Source organism: Ovis aries, chromosome 7 (genome assembly GCF_016772045.2).
Source record: "Ovis aries strain OAR_USU_Benz2616 breed Rambouillet chromosome 7, ARS-UI_Ramb_v3.0, whole genome shotgun sequence".
In the NCBI taxonomy this organism is placed as follows: domain Eukaryota; kingdom Metazoa; phylum Chordata; class Mammalia; order Artiodactyla; family Bovidae; genus Ovis; species Ovis aries.
In genome coordinates, this window is record NC_056060.1 from 30,195,585 (window position 1) to 30,210,198 (window position 14,614).

Consider the following 14,614-nt stretch of genomic DNA (forward strand, 5'->3'; position numbering starts at 1 on the left):
ACACAGTACAGAGAAAGTGTAAAAACTATTATAAACCTTTCTCAGTTTCTAATATATAAAATTTCTGTATTTTAGCAGGGGTTAGAAAGATTGACACAAGTGTGTTGCTGTCATTCATTCATTTCCAAAATATTGTCTCCCTTGAAAATAAATAAATCAATGTATATGAGATTTCAACACAATCTTTGTGGCATTTGTTAAGTCTCAGAAAGGACTCGCAAATAAAATGATAGCATAACCAACTTCTTTTGTTTTTGGTATAAGCTCTCATTCACTACAAAAATACAAATATTTTTAGAAACAGGAGGATACTAAGGCAAGGACAAGCCAGCTACAAACTGATCACAACATTTTTTTAAAATATCTTTAAAGTGATCAGTGAGACTTCTACTTACAAAAGGATGGAATAGAGATCATTTCCCCTATTTTTCCTGTTGCCTACAACTAAAATCTTTAGATGACATATTGAAGAAGAAGACAACAATGAAAACAGACTGGCATGGGAGGTAAGAATGTTCTAAAAAATAGAACATTAATTAATTACCTGAGTTGTTTTGCCTTATATGCCTCATTCTAGGAGCTAAAAAACTGGAAAGCTGAAAATGTCAACTGGTCCAAGCTAACAAACAAAAAATTTCTAACAAAGCCTGCTCTCTCCAGCAAGACCAGGAATGAGGCAATCTAGTAAGATAGAAAAGTTTGACAAATGTTTTACTCTTGGAAAACACTACTGGAAAAAACTATGACCTCACTCCTAACCACACTGAGTGGGCAATCTAGATTTCTATTCTGCCAGGCTACCATCACCTGCCAGGATGGTATCAGAGAAGATCATGCAGAGAGTCAGTTTTTATCTCCACTGAACAAATACATTGTTGTTGTTCAGTCACTAAGTCATGCCCACCTCTTTGTGATCCCATGGTCTGCAGCATGCCAGGCTTCCCTGTCCTTCACTATCTTCCGGAGTTTGCGCAAACTCATGTCCAGGGAGTTGACGATGCCATCCAACATCTCGTCCTCTGCCGCCCCCTTCTCCTCCATATGAGATCCTTCCAGTGGATACCATTTGGACACCCAGAACCTACAACCACTTCCATTCAGCAGTAAAGAAGTGCTTATTGCCACCCTTCTGAAGTAGAGTCAGAGGAAGTCTAATGAAGAATAAGAACTTTTACCACCAGTTTTAACAAGACCATTTCCCAGCGGTATCAGTGGAGGACTAGTGAGGAGCTAGAAACCTCACTCCTACCCAACAATAATGAGGAGCTCCTTCCCAACATGTGTGTCAGCAGAGGCTGAATGAGGAACATGGACTTCTATTCCCATTTGCCAGTAGTAGGGCAATACCTTCCATTTCCTATGTCATAGTGGTAATTGAAGAAGCCAGCTAAACCAGAAGGTATAAGTCAATTTCACAGTGCTATAACATAATATCCAAAATATCCAGGTTTTAAAAATGTTTAAAAATCAGTTACTAAGCACCAGAAAAAGATTACCTTGAATAAAAAAGATAATCAATAGTTGCAAGTATAGAGATAACAGAAATACTAAAATTATCTAACAAAGAAGTTTAAATCAGCCGTCATATAAATCCTTCAGTAAACAACCACAAACACATGTGAAACAACTGAAAAAAAGAGGAAGTCTCAGCAAAGAAATAGACACTTTCAGCAAAGAATATAAAATATAAATACGAGCCAGATGAAAAAGTTAAAACTAAAAAATACGAAAACTAAAATTAAAAAGTCAGTGGATGGGCTTACGAGAAGCACAGAAGGACAGAGGAAACAATCAGTAAACTTTAAGGTAGAATAGTAGATACTACCCAATCTGAACAATAGAGAGAAAATAGACTGAAAAAAGTTAACTGAGACTCAATGATCTGTGGGATTGTCATAAAAGATCTAACAGTTTTGTCATTAGAATATAAGAAAGAGCATAAAGAGAGCAGGCTGGAAAATATTTAAAGAAAGAATGGCTGAGAGCTTCCCAAATTTTGCAAGAGACATAAACCTACAGATTCACAAAGCTGAGCAAACTCCAAACAGGAGATAACCAAAGCAACACATGTCAAGACGCACTGTGGGTAAACATTTAAGAACTAAAAACAAAAAACTGTCTTGAGAGCATCAAGAGAAAAACAACATTTTACCTAAAGGACAAAACGATTTTAACAGTAGTAGATTTCTCATCGGAAGCTATGGAAGCTGTAAGGAATTGGCATGACATTTATGAAAAAAAAAAAAAAGAATTCTCAATCAATAATTCTATTTGGATTAAAAATTATCTTTTAGATAAAGTCTCAGTCCATAATTCCATTTGGATAAAAATTTATCTTTCAAGATTAAAGAGGAATAAAAACATTCTCAGATAACAGAAAACTATGAGAATTTGTCATCAGTACATTACCTTAAAAGAATGGCTAAAGAAAATTTTCTAAAGAGAAAGGACATGATAAAAGAGGGAATCATGAAACATCAAAAAAAAGAAGAAAGAACAATGGGAAGAGTAAATATAAAGATACATACAATGTCAATGTACTGTGCTTCTCCCGAGGCAAAGTCTAAATTATGCTTGATGATTGAAGTAAAAAATTATAATCATATCTGACATAGTTCTAAATGTATGTATTATATAAAATATATTAGTAATAAAAGAGAATAAAGAGCAAAAAGGGAAACAAGGTTCTACATGGTACTCAAATGGTAAAATGTTGACACAAGTAGACTATGATGAGTGATGTATATACAATATAATACCCAGAACAACCACTAAGAGCTATACAAAGAGATATTCTTAAAATTCTCCAGATCAATCAAAAAGAAATTCTAAAAAATGTTTACGTGACTCACAGAAAGGCAAGGAAAAAAAAAAGAAGTAACAAACTAAAGCCCCCCCCCCCCGCAAAAAAAAGAGTTTGACTTAAGATCTAACATATCAAAAATTAAATACATGTGAACCAAATGACAACCCACTCCAGTATTCTTGCCTGGAGAATCCCATGTACAGAGGATCCTGGTAGGCTACAGTCCATTGGGTCATAAAGAGTCAGACATGACTGACGTGACTTAGCAGCAGCAGCATGATAATTAAAAGACAGAGACTAGCATAATGTGTTATAAAAATTACTCAACTATCTACTGTGTACAAGAGATGCACTTCAACTACAATTTAGTTGAAGTTCAGGCTGAAAGTCTAGGGATGAAAAAAGATATGTCATACAAATATTAATCAAAAGAAAGCAAACGTGGCTATATTAATATCAGATAAAGTATACAAATATATTGCATAATAATGAGTCAATTCACCAAGAAGATATATCAATTCTAAAATATAGGCATCAGATAACAGTAACAAATATGTGAAGCACTTGCGCAGAACTGAAAGGAGAAAATAGACAAATCTATAGTTACACCTAGAAACTTCCTCACTCTTCTCTCAACAATTTATAGACTAACCTTCTGGTACACACACACAGATATACACAAGCAAAGCATGTACACACATACACACACACAGAGAGCCGGGCACAGGCATGCAAAACCTGGTGAAGTATAAAGTCAGGATAGGAGAAATGAGAGAAATCCTCCTTTAACTCTGAGTCTTATGATGAATGCAAGCAATGGCCTCCTACAGCAGAAAGAGCAGTAAGAGAGCTCAAATAGTTTCCTCATCTGATGTGTACATGTGTGGGACCTGCTAAAAAATGCAGGCAATGCAGGAAAACAAAGGATCATCCTCCAGGAACTCAAATCTAAAGCTCTGATAAAAGAAGTGTATTGAACTTGCCTTCAAATCATTTGAAGATTTCACTAAACTAAATCTAACTAAACAACATATGGCTGCAACTCTACTCAACTAAAAATATATACTGACAGTACTTCCATGACAGAAGGGGTAAACCTTCTCTTGGCACAAATATTTATTCAATCTTTACATTTATCTTATACAGATATATAGCATTCAATCAAAAACTGAGCCATGCAAAGAAACAAGAAAATGTGACCCATCATTAAGAAACGAAACAGTGAAAAGAATCAGACTTAGATACAGCCCAGAGGTTGGAATGACCAGAGAGAGACTTTAAATACAATAAATACGTTAAAATATTTATTAATGAAAGGCACAGATGAGCAAACAGAAAATTTTGCATAGTTTTCCACATACAAAAGATCCAAGTGGAAATTCTAGAACTAAAAAGAATATCAATAGAGGCTATCAGAATTATTTTCATTCATTCTTATCAACGGATAAGACACAGAGGAGGAAAAAATAAGTGAACTAAAAGACATGCCCACAGAAATGATTAAACTGCAAAATAAAGAGAAACAAAATTTTTAAAAGATATAGCATCTGAAATGTGTGGAACAATGTCAAATGAGCTGTGTGTGCATAATTGGAATTTCATATAAAGAAGACAGGAAAAATGGGGCAAAAACTTTGTGAAGAGATAATAAAATTGAGAATTTTGCATAACTGATAAACTATCACCCACAGCTCCAAGAAGTACGTGTCTTGTGTTTACCCAAAACAGGATGAATGCTAAAAAAAAAAAATGCACCTATACACATCATAGTCAAAGTGCTGAAAGCTAAATATAATCTCGAAAGCAGCCTGAAGGGGAAAAAAGTCGCACTTTATGCACCGGCGGACAACAATCAGAATGAAGTATGACTGTTCATCAGAAACAATGGAGAACAGGAGAAAATGGAATGACATTTTTAAGTTCAGAAAGAAAAAACTGTCAGCCTTGATTCTATATCCAGTGAAAATATCCTTTATGAAGGAAAAAAAAAAAAGAAATTTTCAGACAGACAGTTTGTAAGAATTCATCCCTAGCTGACCTGCACTACAAGAAATGTTAAAGGAAAAACTCACTCTGCATGAAGAAACAAAGAACACCTAGAAAGTCACATATATAGATAAATATAAAAGATTTTTAAACTTATTCTGGTATATATATACACATATATAATGTAAAATATTTTACATATAAAAATATATAATCTTATAAAAATTATATTAAATATTAATGTGTTTATATGATTATTTATATAATAATTTATATAATATAGTATATTTATATAATTAAATAATATATATTTAATAAATTAAAATTATACATTTTATAGTAAACATATTTTTAAATTCTATGTCTTTATGAGAAACAGGAGAGAGAAAACTTTTAAAAAGTGCATTATCTCCTTAAAGCCAAAATCATAGCAATGCATTATGGGGTTTATAGCCTATGTCAAAATAAAATATAATGATAACAAGAGCACAATGAGCAGACATGGCCAGTATTTGGAAGTATATAAGTTTAAGGTTCTTGCACTGATTATAAATAGATAGAATACTTTTTAATGTAGACTATGAAAAGTTAAAGATGAATATTTTGATCTCCACAATAATCACTAAAAAATAATGCCAAGAGACATAACCTAAAAGTAGAGAATATCTACTACTAACATCTAAATATTAAATATATTCATTTCACCCAAAAACAAGCAGGAAAGGAGAAATAGATTAACAAAATCAGATAAGACAAAAAGAGAGCAAACATCAAGAGAGTAAATCAAAACTCACAGATGTCAATAATTATGTTGAATATAAATGGACTAATTACTAAAATTAAAAGGCAAAGATTATCAGACTGAAAAACAAAAACAAAGCTTAACTACATGCTGTTTACCAGAATATACTTAAAAGATTAAGGCACAGACAGATTGAAAGTGAAAGGATGAAAAAATGTATAGTATACAAACACTAAGCCTAAAAAAGCTAACGTGGTACATTTTTGTCAGCCAAAGGAGACTTTGAGAAGAAAATCACTACCAGATAAAGAAGGAAATTTAATGATAGTAGAAACATCAATTCATCAAGATATCATAACAATCTTAAATATCTGGGAATCCAATAACTAAGCTCCCAAATACGTGAATCAAAAATGAGTAAATAAACAGATCCACTGTTGTAGATATAATACCCCTCTCTTGGCAATCAACAAAACAAGCAGAAAAATTAGAAAGCATATGGAAAATTTGAACAACGATATCCACAACTTGGCCTGATACGGTTTTATAGAACACTATAACCCACAACAGAGAAACACACATTCTTCCCAAGTGCAATGGACCGTTCACTAAAATAGTCCATAGCTGATCCAGTAAGCAAATCTTAGTGAATTGTAAAGGATCAAAATGATAGACATGTTCTGTGATCAGAACAGTATTTGATTAGAACTCAGTAACAATAAGATAGCTAGAAAATCTCCAAATATTTCAAAATTAAACAACAGACTTCTGAATAACCCATGGATCAAAGAAGAAATCTCAAGCAAAATTAGAAACCTACTCAGCCTAATTCATCTTTAGTTTTTCACAGGAATGAGATTATCAGATCATTTCAGAGAGGTTTTAATGAGTGGAACGAAAAGAAAAACTTAGCTGCACCTAAAGAAGAGGAAGATCACTGAACAGAGAATATTGTTACTTAATGGCTGTGGAACTTCTTAGAACCTCTTAGAGAATACATGTTCATTTGAAAATAGGGATAATAACACTTGAATGTCACATCTTTGTGAAGTTGAAATGCAGGGCTTGCAAAAGCACCTACCATGCCAAGGTTCATCCTTCAGATGCTCAACAAATGTGGTTGAATGAAAAAGTAGATTGGAGCAATCAAGCACAATATCCATATATCTGCCTGGAATTCGACCTAGCAAGAGAAAAGAAAGAAATCATATTTTAGTTACATGTGCAGATTTCGAGTCATACCTAACTAGCCCATAAGAGAATTCTTTAAAAATAATTTTTTTAAGATATCTCTTTGGGGGAACTAGGAGTTGAGGAAATAGTGTGTGTGTTCATATTCTTCCACTGTCTCTTAACTAAACCAATGCATTCCAGCTTCTTAAACAAACAGTATTTCCACTTCATTGCTATTTACAGCCATAGCCTAAAGCACAAAGATCAGACTCAGCATCTGATTAAACTAAGTTTTATAAAGAATGACAAAATAATTGGTAAAAACATTTCAGCTCCGGTATATAAAATAGAAAAAGCAAAGTAGCAAACGTTCAAAGCACAATGGTTTTGGGGGAACAACATTGTCTTTTCTCTTTGGCATTTCTCTGGCATTCCTATCTTGGCTAGGTGACAAAAACCTGTCCATCAGCTACAAGTCTGAGCCTATCAGGCTTACAAATCAGAGTTAATAAAAGTCAATCAGTGATGGTTTAACTTGCTTGCTACTGCCTGAAGTAGGATTCAGCCCCAGTGTCTGTCATCTACTTAGAAAACACTTTCTATGGCTGCCCATAAATTTTAAAAATTTACTTATCTATATTTCTATAGATAGGAAAAAGGGATTTCTATAAACATGTACCAAGCCAAAACAGGTATCCATGAACTCCCTACAGGTAAAGGCCCAGATATAAACATAATCCTCCACAGTAACAAATACATAGAAAGATGCAGTTTTCTTGAACCAAACCAAACAAGCAAAAAAACCCCATAGCCTCTTTACTTTAGAGTTTTATCCTGTGCAAACATGTTTTTCAGTATGAAAGGTATATGTCATAATTACCTTTACATATATGTTGGATTGTTACTTTTTCAATAAATTAAATATGTATTGATATAGTAGCTGGCTAAATCCTTATGACAACCCACCAAGATTATATTAGATCTAAAATTCACAAACTAGTAGAGCTGACATTTGCTCCTGTCAGGTCTGAGTCTTTGTCTACATCAACAACAGCAGAATTTTCTGCCTTTACTAAGCTATCTATTCTACGGCCAAAGACATGGATAGCCAGGTAACTCTCAGAGGGACCAAGTAAGAGAGAGCTGGGAGGAAACTTGAATCTAAAAGTGGCTGTTATGACAAATATTAATCAGAGACAAGTTCTCATCTAACCACAAATCCCATAGTTTTTGAGTCAAATTTAAAATTCAGAGGTCATGTCAAACAGAATCAAGCTACAATACAACATGTGCTCATTCATTCATTCAACAATTAGTTGCTGAATGACAGCTGTGTACCATTTATGTCTGTGCTTTTAACAGTATAATGTGAGTCACATATAAAATTTTAAATTTTCTAGTAACCACATTTCTAAAAGCAAAAAGAAAGGAGTAAACTTAATTCTGATAATACATTTTATTTAATTCAATATATCCATGATTTATCACGGATTTATCATGATTTATCATGTCATTTATATGAAACCCATATAAATATTTATTAAAGAGGTCGTTTACATCACAGTTCATACCAGCCACATTTCAGGTGCTCATAGTCACATGTGGCTACGCTACCATATTGAGCAGAGCAGTTCTAAACGCTTATGGGTATAGCAGTGAACAAAAAAAAAAAAAAAAAATACTTGCCTTTGTAGAGATTAATCCTTGTGGGGAGGATAGACAATAAACAAATAAATAGAAAATGTCAGGTTGTTAACATGGCCTAAAAGGCCATATGTGATCTGCCCCAGTCACCTCTCCAAACTCATCATCATCACCATCTCCCACTGCTCCCCTGCACGCACTGGACTGCAGGTCTAGTACCCACCTTCCTGTCTGTGAATAAGCCTGCAGGATATTTCCATTCACCTGGAACATTCTTTCCCAAGACATTTAAAAGATTTAAAGAACAAACTATTAATATATAATATTAAACATCTATTGAGTGCCTGCTTATTATATACATTACATACATTTTCTCAATAAACTGCCAACAAAATACACATTTTATACATAAGGAAACTGTACTTTACACTTATTGAGCATATATAGCTTGTTGTTATTCAGCCACTAAGTCATGTCCAACTCTTTGTGACCCTATGGACTGCAGCACACCATTTATAGGCAAAGTAATGTCTCTGCTTTTTATTTATTTTTATTAATATTATGTCTGTGCTAAATTACTTTAATATCATACCTTTATTTATCCTCACATCATGTTTTTTTAATTTATTTTAATTGGAGGCTAATTACTTTACAATATTGTAGTAGTTTTAGTATGCTGTCTAGGTTGGCCATAGCTTCTCTTTCAAGGAGCAAGCATCTTTTAATTTCATGGCTGCAGTCACCATCTGCAATGATTTTGGAGCCCCAAAAAATAAAGCCTGTCACTGTTTCCCCATCTATTTGCCATGAGGTGATGGGACCAGATGCCATGATCTTTGTTTTTTGAATGTTGAGTTTTATGCCAACTTTTTCACTCTGCTCTTTCACTTTCATCAAGAGGCTCTTTAGTTCCTCTTCGCTTTCTACCATAAGGATGGTGTTATCTCCATATCTGAGGTTACTGATATTTCTCCCTGAAGTCTTGATTCCAGCTTGTGCTTCATCCAATACATCATTCATACTCTGCATGTAAGTTAACTAACCAGGGTGACAATATACATCCTTGACATACTCCTTTCCCAATTTTGGAACCAGTCCGTTGTTCCATGTCCAGTTCTAACTGTTGCTCTTTGATCTGCATACAGATTTCTCAGAAGGCAGGTGAGGTGGTCTGGTATTCCCATCTCTTGAAGAATTTTCCAGTTTGTTGTGATCCACACAGTCAAAGGCTTTGGCGTAGTCAATAAAGCAGCAGAAGTAGATGTTTTTCTGGAATTCTCTTGTTTTTTCAATGATCCAGCGGATGTTGGCAATTTGATCTCTGGTTCCTCTGCTTTTTCTAAATCCAGCTTGAACAAAGGCATGTTCTCAACTCATGTACTATTGAAGCCTGGCTTAAAGAATTTCAAGCATTACTTTGCTAGCATGTGAAATGAGTGTGTGACAGTTTGAACATTCTTTGGCATTGCCTTTCTTTGGGATTGGAATGAAAACTGATCTTTTCCAGTCCTGTGGCCACTGCTGAGTTTTCCTAATTTTCTGGCATATCAAATGCAGCACTATAACAGCATCACCTTTCAGGATTTGAAAAAGCTCAGCTGGAATTCCATCACCTCCACTAGTTGTGTTTGTGTGATGCTTCCTAAGACCCGCTTGACTTCACACTCCAGGATGTCTGGCTCTAGCTGAGTGATCACACCTATGTGGTTATCTGGATCATTGAGATTTGTTTTTGTATAGTTCTTCTGTGCATTCTTACCACTTCCTCTTAATATCTTCTGCTTCTATTCAGCTAATATCATTTCTGTCCTTTATTGTACCCATCTTTGTGTGAAATATTCCCTAATGCTTCCTAAGGCACACTTGGCTTCATACTCTAGGATATTTGGTTCTAGGTGAGTGATCACACCATCATGTTTATCTGAATCATTAAGACCTTTTTTGTATAGTTCTTCTGTGTATTTTTGCCACCTTTTATTAATCTCTTCTGCTTCTGTTAGGTCTTTACCATCTCTTTCCTTTATCATGCCCATCCTTGCATGAAATGTTCCCTTGATATCTCCAATTTTCTAGAAGAGATCTCTAGTCCTTCCTCTGTTTCTTTGCATTGTTTACTAAAGGCCTTCTTATCTCTCCTTACTAGTCTCTGGAACTCTGCATTCAGTTGGATATATCATTCCCTTTCTCCCTTGCCTTTTGCTTCTCTTCTTTCCTCAGCTATTTGTAAACCCTCCTCAGACAACCATTTTTTGTTCTTGTATTTCTTTTTCTTTGGGATGGCTTTGATCACTCCCTCTTGAACAATGTTATGAACCTCCATCCATAACTTTTCAGAAATTCTGTCTACTAGATATAATCCTTTGAATCTATTAATCACCTCCACTATATAATCATAAGGGATTTGATTTAGGTCATACCTGAATGGCCTAGTGGTTTTCCCTACTTTCCTCTATTTAAGCCTCATGATCTGAGCCACGGTCAGCTCCAAGTCTTATTTTCACTGACTGTATAGAGTCTCTCCATCTTTGGCTGCAAAGAACACAACCCATTTAATTTCAGTATTGACATCTAGTGATGTCCACGTGTAAAATCATTTCTTGGGTTGTTGGAAAAATGGTGTTTGCTATGACCAGCATATTCTCTTAACAAAACTGTTAGTCTTTGCTTCATTTTTTACTCCAAGGCCAAACTTGCCTGCTATTTTGGGAATCTCTTGATTTCCTACTTTTTCATTCCAACCCCTTATGAGGAAAATGACATCTTTGAAGGGAAGGTTAATTCTAGAAGGTGTTGTAGGTCTTCATAAAACCAACTTCGGTTTCTTCTGCATCAGTGGTTGAGGCATAGACTTGGATGTGATCCATAATTATTTGTTTAACCAAGCTCTACTCATTTTTTTTTTCATTTTTAAACTTTCATGCTTAATGAATATTGCCTTAGGATTCTTTCTTAGTGGTAGAATTGCTGGGTCAAAAACTAGGGACACTTTCAGGCATTAGGGATAAACTATTAAATTACTTTCCAAAAAAGTTATACAAATTAAAGTTTAGCCAGCATAAGCAACAGCCTATTACTCATCTCTCTCCTATTTTTTAATTTTGTTTTTACTTTTTGTTTGGTTTTTAGTCGTTCAATATGAGAAAGATAGCTTCTCAATGATGTTAATTATTTGTGAGGATAAGTATTTTTCATGTTTGTGAAAATTTTATATCTCCCTATTTCTCCTCCTTGGGTCTACTATTATTTTTTCATTTACATGTTTATCTCTTTTCGCTGCCAATAAGTGCATGCTTGACTAGGGATATTAACTCTCTGCTTATTTTTTTATGATGCAAACGTCTGCTTTCCCCTTTGTCTTTTCATTCTGTTTTACTTCTTTTATTTTTTTTTTTTTCTTTACAACTGCTACATTTGTTGTCATGTCTTAAAAATTCTTCCCCCGAAATTTTGGAAATGCTTCTCCATTCTCCTCTTCTTAACTATCCTGGCTGAGCAGCCTAGGGGGGCCATTGTCTGGGATACTGTCTGCCCCAACATATCACTTCAGAATGGTTTATCTGCAGGTGCTCCCATTTGCCCCTTTCTTCAGCCTTCCCTTCTTAGCTACCCAGCGAGCTCATGGAACCTTTGTGCCAGGGCAGCCTCACGCCCATGTCCCTTTAGGATCTAGTTTTCACCATCTTAGGCTTCCCAGGTGGCTCAGTGGTAAAGAATCTGCCTGTCCCTGCAGGAGACACAGGAGATATGGGTTTGATCCCTGGGTTGGTAAGATCCCTTGGAGCAGGAAATGACAAAACCACTCCAGTATTCTTGCCTGGATAATTCCATGGACAGAGGAGTGGTGGACTGCAGTTCAAGAGGTTGCAAAGAGTTGGACACAACTGAGTGTGAGTTCCCTTCCATCATCTTTCAGCAAAGCATTGCTCTCATACATTCACCATACATTACTGCATTTTTTAGAACTATCTGACCGATTTTTAAGGAAGGGATAGAAATAGAGACAGGTCTTAAGTAGAGGGGAAAGAGCACTAAATTAGAATTCAGGTCCTTGAATGCTAATTCTTGTTCTGTTATTAATGACATACTTCTTACACTTCAGTTGTTTGGACCCATTATTTCTTATAAGACAAAAGTATTGACATAATGACCATCAGATGCATTGTATTCAAAGGCCAACATTTCTCACTGACCACTAAGATATGAGTCTTCCTTTTCATCTGGCTTTGTAAGAAACATATTCTAAAGTACTACTGACAATTATATTACCTGCATAATGAGAGTTCCAGGCATAAATAATTTTGAATGAGGCTCAATGATCTAACCTTCTGTTTCTTCAGGTCATACTGTATGATAATACAGGAAAAATCAGCTTCTCAAAAAATGTTACTCAGTGAAGAGAAATGATCAAGACTTGAAATTTCTTTACATGGTCATCAATTCAAACAGGAAATTACTTCTAATTCAGAAATATCACAAGTAATAGAGAGTTGACTTTTTACCTGAATTAGAAATAACAAATTTTACTGGGCTTGGAATCATCAGTAAAATATTAAGCTTCTCTTTCATATCCTACCCAATGAATAATGAACTGCTTCACTGGTCTTGAACTTGTTTTGGACATGAATTTATTGGACTATTTTCTGAGGGTAGACTTCCAGGCCAGAATTATACATTAGTAACTGAATACAGAAGTTGGCCTTCTTTGTCTAGTGTAGAAACTGCCACCTCTTCTAAAATACAGAACAGATTTTCCAGTTCGTTTTGCAGAAATGGCTTTCATGGGATTTGACAACACAAGAGTCATTCATTAATCTAATTGTCTTCTGCCATGAAATTATGCTTAATGTTAGTAATGTGGAGACAGAAATATTATAAAATATGAACTGCTAAAGTAGCTGGAATACCCTGGCAATTTCCAACCACTTGATGGATTAATGCCCAATTCTGGTAAATTTTAGATACTGATTGATGAAGTCATTTAAAAGCAAATGTAATTAGTTTTAAACTTTATTTACCATTAAATTCCATATATTTAAACACTAAATATAATAATAGGTAAGGATGAGAAATTCTTATCAGAAATGACTATCTTTAAAATAAGCACTCACTGAAATTACTGCAGTATTTCAGAATCCAATTCTAACTCATATGTTCCCCTGTACTGTTGTCTAACTGATATTATCTTGGTAGTATAAATTATAAAAGAAATCATCTACATACATCCACATGCATACATACATTTTCACCCACTTTTTTCCCCTTTTTTTAGAAACCACTATTGTCAGAGAAAATCTACAATCTTATTTTCTCAACATATATTTCCCCGGGAAATATATTTCTTCCTAATTTACTAAATAAGTTTGATAAAGCCCGGTATGTTGGCCTAGAACACATAAAATTTTTGAGCCGTTTAAATGTAATTTATATTAACCTATAAAATTTAAAATTCTATGTGTTTGAGGTGTCAAACATTTCTGACAAAGGTCTCAGACTGAAGAATAATACTTGTGATTTTTTTCCCTGATCTTTAGCTTTTTCAGAAGTGAGCCCACAAAATAACCTGATGTCAGTTACAGTGACACCTAGTCACACAGAGTCGGATACGACTGAAATGACTTAGCAGTATCAGCAGCAGTCTCAAAGAACCAGAAACTTTTGTTTTCATGGTGAAAAAACTGAGGATAAGGTATGTGCAATGTTCATTGCTCCTACAGATTCCCTAAGCAGATAAGTGTTCCATGCATTTCACAGGATGATTCCACCAACAGCACCATCTCTGACCTGTCCCTCCCCTTAACATTCCCTCTGGTCATAAATGAACCACAAGGTCAAAAAGTATTAGCTGAAAAGCTTTCTAGGATTCTTGTCATGTTCTTCCCTTCTCTAAAAGTTATACTTAAAACTTGATTTACTGGAAAAATAACACCTAGTTGTTACATGCTATGCAACTCAGAGTATCTGAAATCACTGTGTCTTTGGTTTATCTTTTAAATCCTGCCATCACCTCATCTTAAAGGAACACTGCAAAATAATACATCTTGGAAAGGTCTTTAAAAGCCAGCAAAGCCTTAACAGAACAAAACACGTCTGGTAGAGAGCTAAATGTTACCAAGAGTGAGCAAACACATGAGGGCAGTACTGAACATTGGTGTAGGGTTCCCCTTGGATGCATTTGGCTATCCTGGAAGGAGCAGGCTCACTCAGCAGAACCCCACCGTTTGTTCTTTTGTTGTCCTTACTGTCTCTTTGCCACCTGAGGAGCA

At 34.9% G+C, this 14,614-nt stretch overlaps 1 long non-coding RNA gene across 1 annotated transcript in view; it reads right to left on the minus strand.

Annotated features, from left to right (window-relative positions):
- Nucleotides 1-6,613: 6,613 nt before the first annotated feature.
- LOC121819957 (uncharacterized) overlaps nt 6,614-14,614 on the minus strand; it is a 179,542-nt gene continuing 171,541 nt past the window's right edge. Inside the window, exon 6 of the long non-coding RNA XR_006060339.2 lies at nt 6,614-6,717. This is a non-coding gene — a long non-coding RNA (uncharacterized LOC121819957). The remainder of the gene's footprint in view (nt 6,718-14,614) is intronic.